Here is a 14,039-nt window from a genome sequence, read left to right on the forward strand (position 1 = left end):
GATCAGAAGAGGGCCTCAGAATGCTTGGAGATGTAGTTAAAGGATGTTGTGAGTTACCTGATGTGGGTGCTTGGTCTTCTGGAAGAGCAGTAAGTGTTCTTAACCATTGAACTACCTCTCTAGCCTACTACTGTGTTTTTTAAAGGCAATAACTTCTCGAGTTCATTAGCATAGTTGTTCATAATTATCCTTTGAATGTCTGTAGTAGTCTGAAATAATGCTTATCCTCCCGCTTTATTCCTGTTACTGATACTTCTTGAGCTTGAAATGACGTATTTTAAGCTCCTTCACAAGTAGAAAATAATGCCCCAGGTGTGACATATGTAACTCTCTGGCTTAAGGTGTTAAGGTTTGCTATGAATTTTGTTGTGCATTGCATTGTATTTCTTCCTGCATATCTTTATCTAAAATATCCTGCGGCATTTGCACCTCAGCTCATGAAGTTTGAGGATATGGTCCTCAACTCTTGTCTCTAGTGCTTATCTTGGCCAGTCACACACAACCCAGCTGTGAGGTTTGAAGATACACGGCTGCCCACTCTACCCCTGGAAGACACTCCTACCACAGTGCACTCCAGCTTTTGCAGTTAGAATATACATGATGATGCCATCTTAGACAAACACACTCCTAGCACAGTTAGCATACCCCAGCTCCTGAGGTGAGAGGCTGTACAATCCTTTGCCCTTGGCCCACTCTCCCACCATACCCCACAATCTGGCTCATGGTGTCAGAGGACACACAATCCCTGGTTCCACTCCTGATGCACATTCCTTCCCTGTTGTGCCATACACAACCTAACACTTGAGGTCAGAGGGTGAAAGCTATTCTCCCTACAATTGCATACCATACCCATACCACACCATACCATACCATACCATGTGCACCCAGGAATCTTAGGTCAGAAGATATGAGATCTCCAACCTTTCCAATGGTGCATTCATTGAACATGCTGCATGGACCTTGCTTGTGAAACCAGTGGCTATACAACCCACTACAAAGTTGGGATCATCTGATCTACTTTGCCTCTGAATCATCACCAAGTGTCTCCACAACTAAACTTAAAGCAGTACAGAGCCGAGTGTAATGGTTAATACTGATTGTCAATTTAACAGGATTTGTAATAACATAAAAGAGAAGCTTCTGGGCACATCTATGAGAGATTATTTAGGTTAGGTTAGTGTCTGGGCATGTCTGTGGGAGATTATCTTGATTACTTGAGGTAACTAGAGGAGAACATCACTGTTTCCTGGCTTGAGTTCTCAACTGTGCCAAAAAGAGGAAGCTAGATGAGCATGATCACTCATTGCTCTCTGCTTCTTGACACTGGACTCAATATAACCAGCTGCCTTAAGATCTTGTCTCCTTGGCTGCCTTGCCAAGATGAACTATATGACTGTACCTTGTCTTAGCTTTCCTTCTGTTGCTGTGATAAAATATTCTGACAAACACAACTGAATGGAAAAAAGGTTTGTTCTGGATCAGTGTTTGAGAGTACATCTATCACAGTAGGCAAGTAAAGGTGGCAGACACTTCAAGCATATGGTTACATCGCATTCACAATCAGAAAGCAGTGAGCAATGAGTGTATTCTGTTGCTCAGCTCCCTTCCTCCACTTCCACAGATCCTATCAAGGAAAGGTGCCACCCACAGAGGTGGGTCTTTCCATCTCAGTAAATCAAGACTTTCTCCCACAGGGACACCCAAAAGCCCATGTCCCTAATTATTCCAGATTCTGTCAAGTTGACACTAAGCATTAACCTTAAGAACATCAAACTGTGAGTCCAAATAAACCCTTTCTCCCATAAGTTGCTTTTTATGAGAGTATTTTACACAGTGCCAAAAAAATACTTAACTCAGAAAAATGGTACACAAGATGAGGGCATTGCTGTGACAACCTTACCGTGGTTCTTAGGCTGTTAGAACTGTTTTGTGGCTGGAATTTGGAAGAGTTGCTACTTTGGCTAGAAAAGTCCTTGAATTTTGCAAACTGACCTAATGAGCCATTCTGGTGGGAGAGTGGAAGACAAGAATGCCAAGGACTATGGAGGCCCAACTCATGAGTGTGGTGATATTTTATCTGTGTCTCCCAATAAAGTTTATCTGAGGGTCAGAAGAAAAAAGCCAGCCACTCTATTAAACATGGACGTCAACACCCCTTTAATACTATCATTCAGGAGGCAGGGATCCCTCTGGATCTCTGTGAGTTCAAGGCTGCACTGGGAACAGAGCCAGGCATGGTGGCACATGCCTTAAATTCCAACACTAGTTAACCATAAAGGTCTGGAGGTCTGTACAGACAGACAGGAAATGATGTAATTGGGTGGAGAGAAAATGAGTTGGCATACCAGAAAGGCATATAGGCATGGGTATACAGGAAGTAGGTCTCTTTGGAAGTTGAGGAGTTGGTGAGGTGAGACATGGCTGTGGCTTTTCCTATTCGTCTGGTCTTTCAGGTTTTAACCCCAATATTTGGCTCTAGGTTTTTTTTATTTTATTTTTTATTTTTATTAATAAGACCATTTAGCAGTTCATCTACACATGAGACTTTAGAGAGGGCAGTGACTTTCAGGAACTGGGCCAAGAATTATTTATTGATATTCTGACAAAGAATTTGAGTAAGGTTGAATTTGAAAATAATGGGCAAACTTGTTTGACAGAGGAAATTTCAAGACAGCACTCATCCTGGGGCATGACTACTGTTTTCTGCTCATTCAGGTCTGCACTGAAAGAGAACAAAATTGAAGCAGAAATATAATAAAAATTCCTTTTTTTGTGAAGGGTATGAACAACTTTAAAATTATCAATGAGTTAGGTTTGAAAGTAACTATTACGAGGCTTAGCACCATTAAAAAGAAACCTAGCATCTTGTACGGGGACAAGAAAGGTGTCCAGAAAGGTCACAACCATCAAAGTCTCCATTTCCTGAAATGAAAATTCATTTGAAAAGAGAGAACATAAACTGTCGAAGAGACTTCCACTGAAGGAATCCTCCTCAGAAGCATCTGTGCAGAAAGATGTTTCAGCTTCGTGCTGACCCTTTAGATCTCGAGACTTCCGATAATTGTCATGGGGCCAGGCTCTATCCCTAGATGGCAGCATTGTTCACATGTTATTGATGTTGCGGTCATAAGAGATGTAAGATTGGCCGGGCAGTGGTGGCGCATGCCTTTAATCCCAGCACTTGGGAGGCAGAGCCAGGCGGATCTCTGTGAGTTCGAGGCCAGCCTGGTCTCCAAAGCGAGTTCCAGGAAAGGCGCAAAGCTACACAGAGAAACCCTGTCTCGAAAAACCAAAAAAAAAAACAAAAAAAAAAAACAAAAAAAAAAAAAAAAAAAAAAAAAAAAAAAGAGATGTAAGATTGAAGGGATCAAGGAAGCTTGCTCCACAGTTCCAGAGAGCCACTGAGGCCAGGCAACGTTTGCCAGAGTCACATTTCCTGCAAAGAGTTCCTAGGAGACCATTGTTTAAAGCTGCAGAGGAAAAGCTTAAATTTCAATGGAGACCTCAGGATTTTGGAGATTCCAAAGCCATAGGACTGCCAGTCATCAAGCAAAGCTGTAGGCATGAAATTGAGCTGACCCAAGAGAGAAGCTGTGTGTATTTCACATGGCAGAGCTGCAACAGGGAAGGTAATTACTACACTGAGCCAAGAACAGGCTCCTAAAGACCAAACAACACATGAAAGAAATCAAGAAGGAAATTAAGCATTTCCTAAAATTGAAATTTTATCCCTCAAAACCTATAGGATACAACTAAGGCAGTCCTAAGAGGAAACTTTCAGCTCTGAGTGCTCAGGTCAAAAACTCACAAAGAACTCAAATAATGGTGTATCTTACTGCCTTGGGAAAAGACGAACAAACCAAAACCAAAACTAGTAGTTGTAAAGAAATAGTAAAGATCAGAGCAGAAACCAATGAAATAGAAACAAACAACAACAAAACTCCAATGAAACAAGAAGTTGGTTCTGTAAAGAAGATTGACAAACCTTTAGACAAATTAACCAAAGAAAGAACAGAATCCAGGTCCTCTGCAAGAGCAGCTAATGCTCTTAACCACTGAGCAATCTATCCAGCCCCCATGTGACTATTTCTTTATTGGGGGTTGGGTTAAGATAGGGTTTCTCTGAGTAGTTCTGTCTATCCTGGAACTCTTAGACCCAGCTGGCCTCTAATTGGGAAATTCACCAGCTTCTGCCTCCAGAATGCAGCGATTAAAGGTGTGTGCCACCATGCCTGGTTCCACATAACTATTTCTGATAGTCTAGAAGAATAATCTCAAATGTATCATTCAAGAGCCATTTTATAAGGTTAATTATAATTCTGTTTTCTTCCAGTTCCTACATTCAAAGTTCTGATGGGGCTGGAACAGGTGGATAAGTACAGACATTCTTATGGTCCTCATGATTGTGAGTTTTATTTAATCTGATAATGTAATGTTTGATGAAGAGTGGGATTACTCAATGTTTCAAATAAATCCTACAAAATATTTCTTAATTACCAAGAGAAAAGGAAGCTCTTCAGAATGGAAAATAAATTGGCATATAACAACCATAACAACTGAAGTGACCAGAGAAAATATCATTCACTATAGGTCAAGTCAAAAATCATGTATCATCAGATAGTAGTGAGCTATGAGAACATAGTGTCACTTCTGTGATGTTACCATTGTCGATACATAATCTTAATCTAATCATGAGGCAAGGGAATTTAAGGACAAACTACAAAATAACCAAATTGTGTCAAGTTTATCACAAAGAACTATTCCAAAAAGAGGGATACTAAAGACCCATGACTATTGCAGGAGGTCTCAGGATTCAAGGATAGTCATGAAACATTGTTAATTACCAGAGTTTGATGGGTATGATTATGATGATTCGTAGGAAAACCACACTAATACAGTAGAAGGTAAAAGGGTATCAGGTCAACACTTACCCTAAAAGGGCCAGAAAAAAATCTTATTTATAAATTCTATTTGCATTATTTCTGTAAATGAGATTATTTTGAAATAAAATAGTGATTAAGTTTATCAAATAAAGTAATTACAATTCATCATCCTTATGAATGCTTTTCTCATTACTTTTCTCTATCCTTCTGGACAGAAAATAAACAGTCTTAGCTTGATTTCTCTCCCCTACTTGTTTTATGGGTTTTGTTTGGTAACAGTATATTTAAGTCATCAAAAATCATTTATCATAGGAAATGGCTCAAGAAATGTTTTGTTCATTATCCAAAGATCAGAATAAAATTATGAGAGTTAGCGAAAGGCAGAAGACCCAAGTAATGCATCTTACTCTGCTACACCAGGCCTTTTCAGGATTTCAAAGTTAATAAGATTTTATGAATTCATGGCTTACAAGAATTAGGATACAGTATTAATTAGCAAGCACTAAAACAAACTTGGTTACCTAAATCTTAGCTCTTTGCAAAACAATACCAACAGACAACAAAAAAACTCTGTACTCTAAAGGTTACTTTGCAAGCATCAACTTAACTCAGGTTTAGAAATTAGTTTCCAGAGGCTAAGATTAGTATTCAGTATTATACCACATTCTTAGCATGCATGAAACTCTGTCATTTTCCCTAGCACCAACAGAAAAAAAATTCAGCAGCAAACCATTATTGAAATAAAGTTCTAAAATATCAAAATGAGGCACTGGGACAAAATGAAATGGGACAGCAGTTAAGAGCTCTTTCTGCTCTTGTGGAGAACTTGGGTTTGGTTTCCAGAACCCACATCAGAGGACTCCCAACTGCCTCTTAACTCAAGTTCCAGGGGGTCTCATACTGTCCTCTGCTCTCCACGAGTACCTGCCTGCATGCGGGGCACATAAACTCATACTGGTGCACAAAGCATACACATAAATATTTCTAAATGTTTTAAAATAATCAAAGTGTGAGTTAAATAGCCAAAATATTTGCTTTCATGCTTCTATTTGTATTGCTAAGGAAATATATTTTAACAGGGCCTTAGTCACTTTCCAGAAGGAGAAACAGAGACACAATGGAATGATCCTTTTCATGAAGGTGGAGCAATGAACCCAAAGAATCTAATGCAGAACTCTGAAAGATTACTATTCCAACTTTCCAACTTCATTCTCTTTCTTCTCATTTTTTTCTATTTTCTTTTGCTTTTGATAAATTAAAACTTTAAACTCAATAACTTGGAAGTACCCATACAATTTACCACTTTGATTTTCCATCTAGTGCTAAACAAGGTATTAGTTATTCTCCTCTTTTGCCTTCTGTGTTTTGTTGAGCATGGAATAGTATTTTCAATTATAGCAGAAGCTGGAAGATTACTTCTATACCTTAAATATTTAAAGACTATATTTTTAGAATGTGTGACTTTTCTATATCATCTGTATAGCACCATAAGCTACTACCTGGCCTTTTTAAACAGCTTTGTTAACTTTGTTTGTTTGTTTGTTTTTCTTTTTTTTTTTTTTTTTTTTTTTGGTTTTTCGAGACAGGGTTTCTCTGTGTAGCTTTGCGCCTTTCCTGGAACTCACTTGGTAGCCCAGGCTGGCCTTGAACTCACAGAGATCCGCCTGGCTCTGCCTCCCGAGTGCTGGGATTAAAGGCGTGCGCCACCACCGCCCGGCTGTTTTTCTTTTTTTTTGAGACAGGGTTTCTCTGTGTAGTTTTGGTGCCTATCCTGGATCTCGCTCTGTAGACCAAGCTGGCGTTGAACTCACAGAGATCCACCTGGCTCTGCCTCCCTAGTGCTGGGATCAAAGGCATGCACCACCACCTCCCGGCTGTTAATTTTTTTTTAACAAAATATTTACTTTTATTTTTAATTATGTGTGTGTGTGTGTGTGTGTGTGTGTGTGTGTGTGTGTGTGTGTGTGTGTGTGTGTGTGTGGTGGGGGAGGAGATAGTTGCACAGAACTGCCTGACGAAACCAGAAGAGGGCATAGAGCGTATTGAGGGTGAAGGTGTCTAATGTTTAAATCTATCTGATAACTTACCTAAGCAGATCCATTTCTCCCCCAATGAGGGCCACAGTACTCAAGGTAGCATTTTCTCATTTTTCTTTCTTTTTTTGGGGTTACTTTTAAGTTTTTGATCTTGGCTAAGGGGTAAATACTGTATCCTGGGAATCATTGGCTTAACTGAGGCAATAATAACTCAGTCAGTCTGATGGTACCCAGATGGGGAGTCTGGTATAGTTGAAGCACCAAAAGGCATCTAAGGGCTGCAGGAAAAATAATTCTTGAGTCTGGCAAGATCTACCATTCAGTTGTATCCTGTTTTGCATCTGGGGATCAGGCCTTGTCTTCTTTTTTCTAGGCGTAAGTGGGTTGGGGAGGGAGCTAGGGATCAGGAAAAACAAAGCACAAGACAGAAAGGGGCCCCAAGGCCATCTCTGCTGTTTGTCAGGGCCCCCTGATCTGCCCTCTGATTTTCTTGGGCTTCAGGTGTGTTGGCTGTTTGATGTCCCTTGCAATGGATATCAGCCATTTCTTGGGGAACCAGACCACTCCGAGGAGAGTAAGAATTTTTTGTTTTGTTTTGAACAGTTGTTTTAGCAGTCAGGAGGCCTCTCTTCTTGTAAATTAGGGCATGCACATGAAGGGTAGCAAAGCACACCTGCTGTTTGTATAAATGTTTACTCATTTGTCCTTTTCCCAGTGTAGGGCTTGGGTGAGTGCAATCAGCTCTGTGCTTTGGGTAGATGTGTCCTGTGGCAAGGCTTGTGTCTAGATTGTGGTCCATTGGGTAGTTACTGAAGCTCTCCTGATTCAGCTGATAGCCAGGCTGCTCTTTTTTTGTTTGTTTGCTTGTTTGGTTTTTGTTTTGTTTTGTTTTTGAGACAGCGTTTCTCTGTGTAGTTTTGGTGCCTGTCCTGGATCTCGCTCTGTAGACCAGGCTGTCCTTGATCTCACAGAGAGCCACCTGACTCTGCCTCCCGAGTGCTGGGATTAAAGCCATGTGCCACTACTGCCCGACATTTTTTTTTTTTGATGGCTCCATTCTTAATCTGGTGTAAGTATGTTATTATTTTTCTTCTTTTATAACCTAATGTTGTTAGCAGTTCTGAATTTGGTTAAAAAAGGGACCAGTGAGCTAGCTCAGCATGTAGGATTCCTTTTCAAGTGCTACTGTTTCTTGCCAGTATACCTAGTCAGTGCAGTTCCCAGAGAGAAATGTAGTGCTCATGACAACAGAGTATTCATCTCACTGCTCACGAATAAAAAAGAAATGCCAACTTCCAAGTCTTATTATATAAGAATTACACTTTGTAAAGTTGTAATTGCCATAGTGATTCATCCGGTGAATCTTGACAAAGTAAATTGAAAACCTTCTGGAAAGGATTTCCCATTCCAGATGCCTTTAGGAACATTTGACCCATGGGAGAAGGTCACAATATCAACATTAACAGGAATTTAGAAGTGGATTCTAATATTCATGGATGACTTGGGAAGTCTCAAGATTTCAGTGACAGAGTAACTTCAGCTCTGGTGGAAATGATAAGAAAACTAAAATGAGATTATCTCATGATAAAGTCAACAGATGAGGGAGTGCTCTTATGGATGAGAAGGAAGGTGTTTGAAATGTTATCTGCTTTTGGTGAGGATGCTGTGACTGCTACAGAAATGAAAAGGAAAGATTTGTGAATATTATATAAACATAGTTGATCAAAGAGTAGCAGGATTTGAGAAGGTGAATTCTGATTAAGAAAGATGTTCTAACCAGGCATGGTGGCACATGCCTAGCACTCAGGAGACAGAGAAGTGAATCTCGATGAGTTTGAGGCCAGCCTGATCTACAAAGTAAGTTCCAGGACAGCCGGGGCAGTTACAAAGAAACCCTGTCTAGAAAAGAACAAAAAACAACAACAACCACAAAAAGAGGTTCTACTATAAATAGAATGCTACAAATGGCATTGTATGACACCTAGAAATCTTCATGCAAAGAAGACTCAATTAATGTGGCACTTTTCTCTGCTCTAAATTTAAGGAATTGCCACTAATATCCCAACCTCCAGCTACCATCACCTTAATCAGTCAGCAGCCATCAGTACCAAGCAAGACCTTGCATCAGCAAAAAGGTTATAACTTGAAAGCTCCAATAATTGTTAGCACTTTTTAGTGAAATGACATTTATTTATTTACTCTAGAGTCAGGCTATCACTATGTATCTCTACCTGGTCTGAAACTTGCGTAGATCAGGATAGCCTCAAAATCACAGAAATCCTCCTGCCTCAGCCCTTCTCAGTTCTGGGATGAAAGGCATGTGCCACCTCACCTAACTTCGAAATTGTATTTTTAAAGTAAATTATGTACATGATTTTTATGTGTATATGATTAATAATTTAATAAATACTAGGCATTTTATATGTTTTATTGCTGTGGAATAATACTACTGTACACTGTGTAAACTACACTGTGAGTGGTTTAATAAAGAACCTGACTTGCCAATAGCAGACAGGATAAGGTTAGGCAGGAAAATTAGACTAAGGACACTGGGAAGAAGAAAGGCAGATCAGAGGAGTCACCAGTGAGACACGGAGAGGAAACAGGAGGTGCAAGATGAAAGAGAAGTAATGCCACGTGGCAGAATGTGGATTAATGTAAATGGATCAATTTAAGTTGTAAGAGCTAGTTAGTAGTAAGCCTGAGCTATCAGCTGAGTATTTATAATTGATATTGAGTCTCTGTGTCAGTTGTTTGGGAACTAGTGGGCAGGAAAGAAAAGTCTGCCTACATGTTATCTCATTTAAGCTTCCACAAAACCTTACAAGATGAGTATCATTGTGCCCTCTATGTTTAACTAAGAAAGTAAGACTCAGTGGGGTTACAAGCCTTGTTCACTATCATTTAGGCAATGAAGAAAATCTAGTTGATGGGGCTCTGAAGATAATACCTTAATAATTTTTATAAAATATAAGCAAGTGTTTGCTGCCTTTTAAAAACAATCTATCCCAAACAGGACCCAAAAGTTCTTGAATACATTTTTCAGCTGTTGTAAATGAGACTTAAAAGTTGGGTGAATTTCTCAAGTAAATGTCAAAGTTAGAATTCCAGTCTTCAAAGCACATGCTCTCCACAGGCATCACACTTCCCAAAGGCTGCAACTCCATGGAGAATCTCTAAATTTTCAACACTCTCAAACACACTGAAGGAAAAAGGCTACTTGTTCCATTGTAGCATCACATCACTTCATTCATACTTCCAGCCAGAGTTAATCTGTTTGCTGTATTGTCCACACTCTGTTTTACTGCCCTGCGCTTCTCTCCTTCTTCTGGTAAAAGCTTTTGTCCCAAGATGAATGGGGTCTGTGTTAGCAGCTGGTTTCTTGGAAGACCCAACATGCTATAGCACTACTGAGGGCTTTAGGGTAGGGAGCCTGATTACACTGTCCAATCAACAAACCTCATTCCTGTGCCACAGGTCATGAAGCCTTTGAGTGGTTAAACCGGGTTTCTGAGAACTGTCATTGTGAGAAAAAGGAAGTTTACAGAGGCAATTCTATGTAAAGTATTATAACCAGTAAGCAGGGATGGTAAGACTCCAACCTTTCTATATCTGAAGTTAAGCAATACCAATACTGATAGTTGTTTATAAAAAATTAAACATAAAATTGAGTATCAGGCACACTTTTAGATTATTTTTCTGAAATTTTAACTGGATGAAATATTCTATGAATAAATAAGGCAATGAATATTAGGTAATAGATAAAATACACCTCAGATTCAGAAGCAAGTTAAAGATAACATGTAACATTAAGTTTCAATTTTGTGTTAACTCTTTTTTTTTGGGGGGGGGGGTTCGCGACAGGGTAACTTTGTGCCTTTCCTGGAACTCACTTGGTAGCCCAGGCTGGCCTTGAACTCATGGAGATCCACCTGGCTCTGCCTCCTGAGTGCTGGGACTAAAGGCATGTGTCACCACTGCCCGGCTTGTGTTAACTCTTTTGACAAAATCTAGGATATAATTAGTCTAACAATAAAGCTACTGTTTTTTTTAATACAGAAAATTACCTTATATAACTGGTTTATTTTTCTATCAGGAAGTTAGATAAACTGGTCCCAAGGCATGCAGAAAAATTCAGAGTGCTTATCTAAAATATAGATAAGCAACTCTTTTTTATTTTTTATTATTATTATTAAGAGGTTTTCTATTCATTTTACATACCAACCACAGATTCCCCTCACCTCCCTCCTCCCATCCTCCAGCCTCCCCCCCCCCAACCCCACCCATTCCCACCTCCTCCAAGGCAAAGTCTTTCATGGGGAGTCAACAGAGCCTGGCACACTCAGCTGAAGCAGGTCCAAGTCTCTCTGCCCAGCACCAAGGCTACGCAAAGTCTCACCATAGGCACTAGGCTCCAAAAAGCCGGCTCATGCACCAGGTATGGGTCCTGATCCCACTGCCTGGGGTCCCCCTGAACAGTTCAAGCTAAACAACTGTCTCATTTATCCAGAGGGCCTAGTCCAGTCCATGGGGGCTCCTCAGCTATTGGTCCACAGTTCATGTGTTTTCACTAGTTTGGCTGGCCATCTCTGTACATTTTCCCATCATGATATTGATTTCCCTTGCTCATAGAATCCCTCTTCTCTCTCATGGAGGTAACTTTGGGGGTGGTGAAGGAATGACTTTATTCAGAGTCCATAGAGGAACAGTGTAACAGCGCTCATCATCTCGGTCCAGCTTTGCCCTCTCTCACTACTAAAATCTACTAAAGTAATCTACTTAAAAAGCTTACATTTTACTGTATTACTCTTTGCCTTAAAATCTGACAGGGACTCAAGCACCTAGAATAGCAAATTCGAGTACCGCTTCAGTTTTCAGCCAACCCTTTTAATACCCTCCCATTACCAGAAAAAAAGGAACAAGAAGCCACTTTCAAACATACATCATAATGAGCACTCAGTGCCTATGTTCTTCGCTCACTGTCTTCGATCACAAGGTCCCTTCTCCCTGGAAAGCTCTAGCCTTTCACTCTTTACCTTTACTCCATACAATGCCACCTGTTACCTGCCTTCCTTCTCACAATTTGATGTCTTTTTTTTTTCTTTTTTTTTGGTTTTTTGAGACAGGGTTTCTCTGTGTAGCTTTGCGCCTTTCCTGGAACTCACTTGGTAGTCCAGGCTGGCCTCAAACTCACAGAGATCCGCCTGGCTCTGCCTCCCAAGTGCTGGGATTAAAGGCAAGCGCCACCACTGCCCGGCACAATTCGATGTCTTAAGACTTGGCTTAAGAGTTCTCCTACCCAACCCTCCAAGCAAAGTTAACTTTGAGTTCCACGAAAGTGCCATTCTTCACATCCAGTGAAATGCTGGTGCTAAGCATACAGAAGACACTCAGAAAAGTTTGACTCAATTTTAATTCATTTAATATGTACTCACCAACTATTTACTGAATGACTACTAAATACAACACCCCAGGGCTACAGGTAAAAATTGATATTTTCCCTTTTATGTCTCCAAATTATATGCAGCTAATTAGATGAATTTTCTATTGCTACTGAAACAAACCACTATAGATTTAGTGGCTTAAAACAAGTGTATTATGTCACAGTTCTATGAATCAAAAGTCTGATAGAACTACTGGCTGGGTGTTCTGTCATAGGTCTCAGAAGGATGAAATCAAGGTATCAGTAGACCCAGGATTTTATATGAAGGTTTGAAGAAGGAATGTGTTTTCAAATTAGTAGATCATAATTAAACCCATTATTTTGTACAATAAATATATATTAATAAAATAAAAAGTGTAAAATTTTAAGGATCTACTAGGTTGATGGAGAATTCAGTTCAGTTCCTGCTGCAACAGATTTAAGGCCTCCATTCCTCTGTAGACTATCAGGCAAGAGCCTCTCTTGGTTCTTCAAAGTCACCTAAAGATGTGAACCGAAGTTCCCAGAAAACAAACAAACATGAAAACTGGGGCATCTGTGTTAAAGCTTATATAAGGCTAACTAAGTAGAATCTCCTGATTGTAAAGAGCTGGAATGGTACAGATCTTAAACCAAATTATCTTGAGCTATCTCTAGATGTTTTAACAGCCATTCATAGTGCACTTCTGTATTAGACTAAATATCTTTGACTATCAAGCAACACAGACCACTACTTTCTACCAACCTAAATGTTTTTGTTTTGTTTTGTTTTTCGAGACAGAGTTTCTCTGTGTAGCTTTGCGCCTTTCCTGAAGCTCACTCTGTAGACCAGGCTGGCCTCGAACTCACAAAGATTCACCTGGCTCTGTCTCTGCCTCCCGAGTGCTGGGACTAAAGGCGTGAGCCACCACCGCCCGGCTCCTACCAACCTAAATGCTAAGAACCGTGCCGCATAACATTTGAAACCTATGACAGAGATTTCCCTGATTTGCTATAATCTGCCTGTCTGTTGTTCCCACCGATGCATTTTAAAAGTGCCTCAATTTGTCTTTCTTGTGTTCTGAAACTATAAAACCTTCATGATGCTGCCATTACTTTGAAACATGGTATTTGAGATAAATGAATTCATATTCTGAGGCCCTGGTCACCTTTGTGTGGCTCCATAATAAACTATCTTTTATTTCTTTTGAGGTGAGAACTCTGTTTTTACATAAATACAGTTCCTTATCAAATTTCTCAGTGTTTCCTCCCTACATCTTAAATCTGACTTTTCTTCTGCCACATCTTTGCTACTGTTACAGGCTCTGTGATTAGACTGGGCTTGTAAGAATGTAATGTTGGAGTCTAGTGTTGTATGATATTTTGTTTGTGTTCTGACAAATAAAGCTTGCCTGGAGATCAGAGGGTGGAGCTAGGACTAGTTAACCATAGAGACCAGGCATGATGGCACACGCCTTTAATCCCAGCACTGGAAGGAGGAAGCAGGAAGATCAGGAGTTCAAGGCCACCTTGGGCTACAAGAGATTGAACCTGTCTAAAAGAGAAACAGAGCCAGGTGGTGGTGACACACGCCTTTAATCGCAGCACTCGGGAAGTGGAGACAGGAAAATAAGGTGAGAGCGTGGAAGGGTCCCAAAACCACTTGGCCACACGGCTGCAATGACAGGCTTAGAGGCCCAGGCACAGTTCTGTGACAGG

Source organism: Peromyscus californicus, unplaced genomic scaffold (assembly GCF_007827085.1).
Source record: "Peromyscus californicus insignis strain IS unplaced genomic scaffold, ASM782708v3 Scaffold_15__1_contigs__length_86483966, whole genome shotgun sequence".
In the NCBI taxonomy this organism is placed as follows: domain Eukaryota; kingdom Metazoa; phylum Chordata; class Mammalia; order Rodentia; family Cricetidae; genus Peromyscus; species Peromyscus californicus.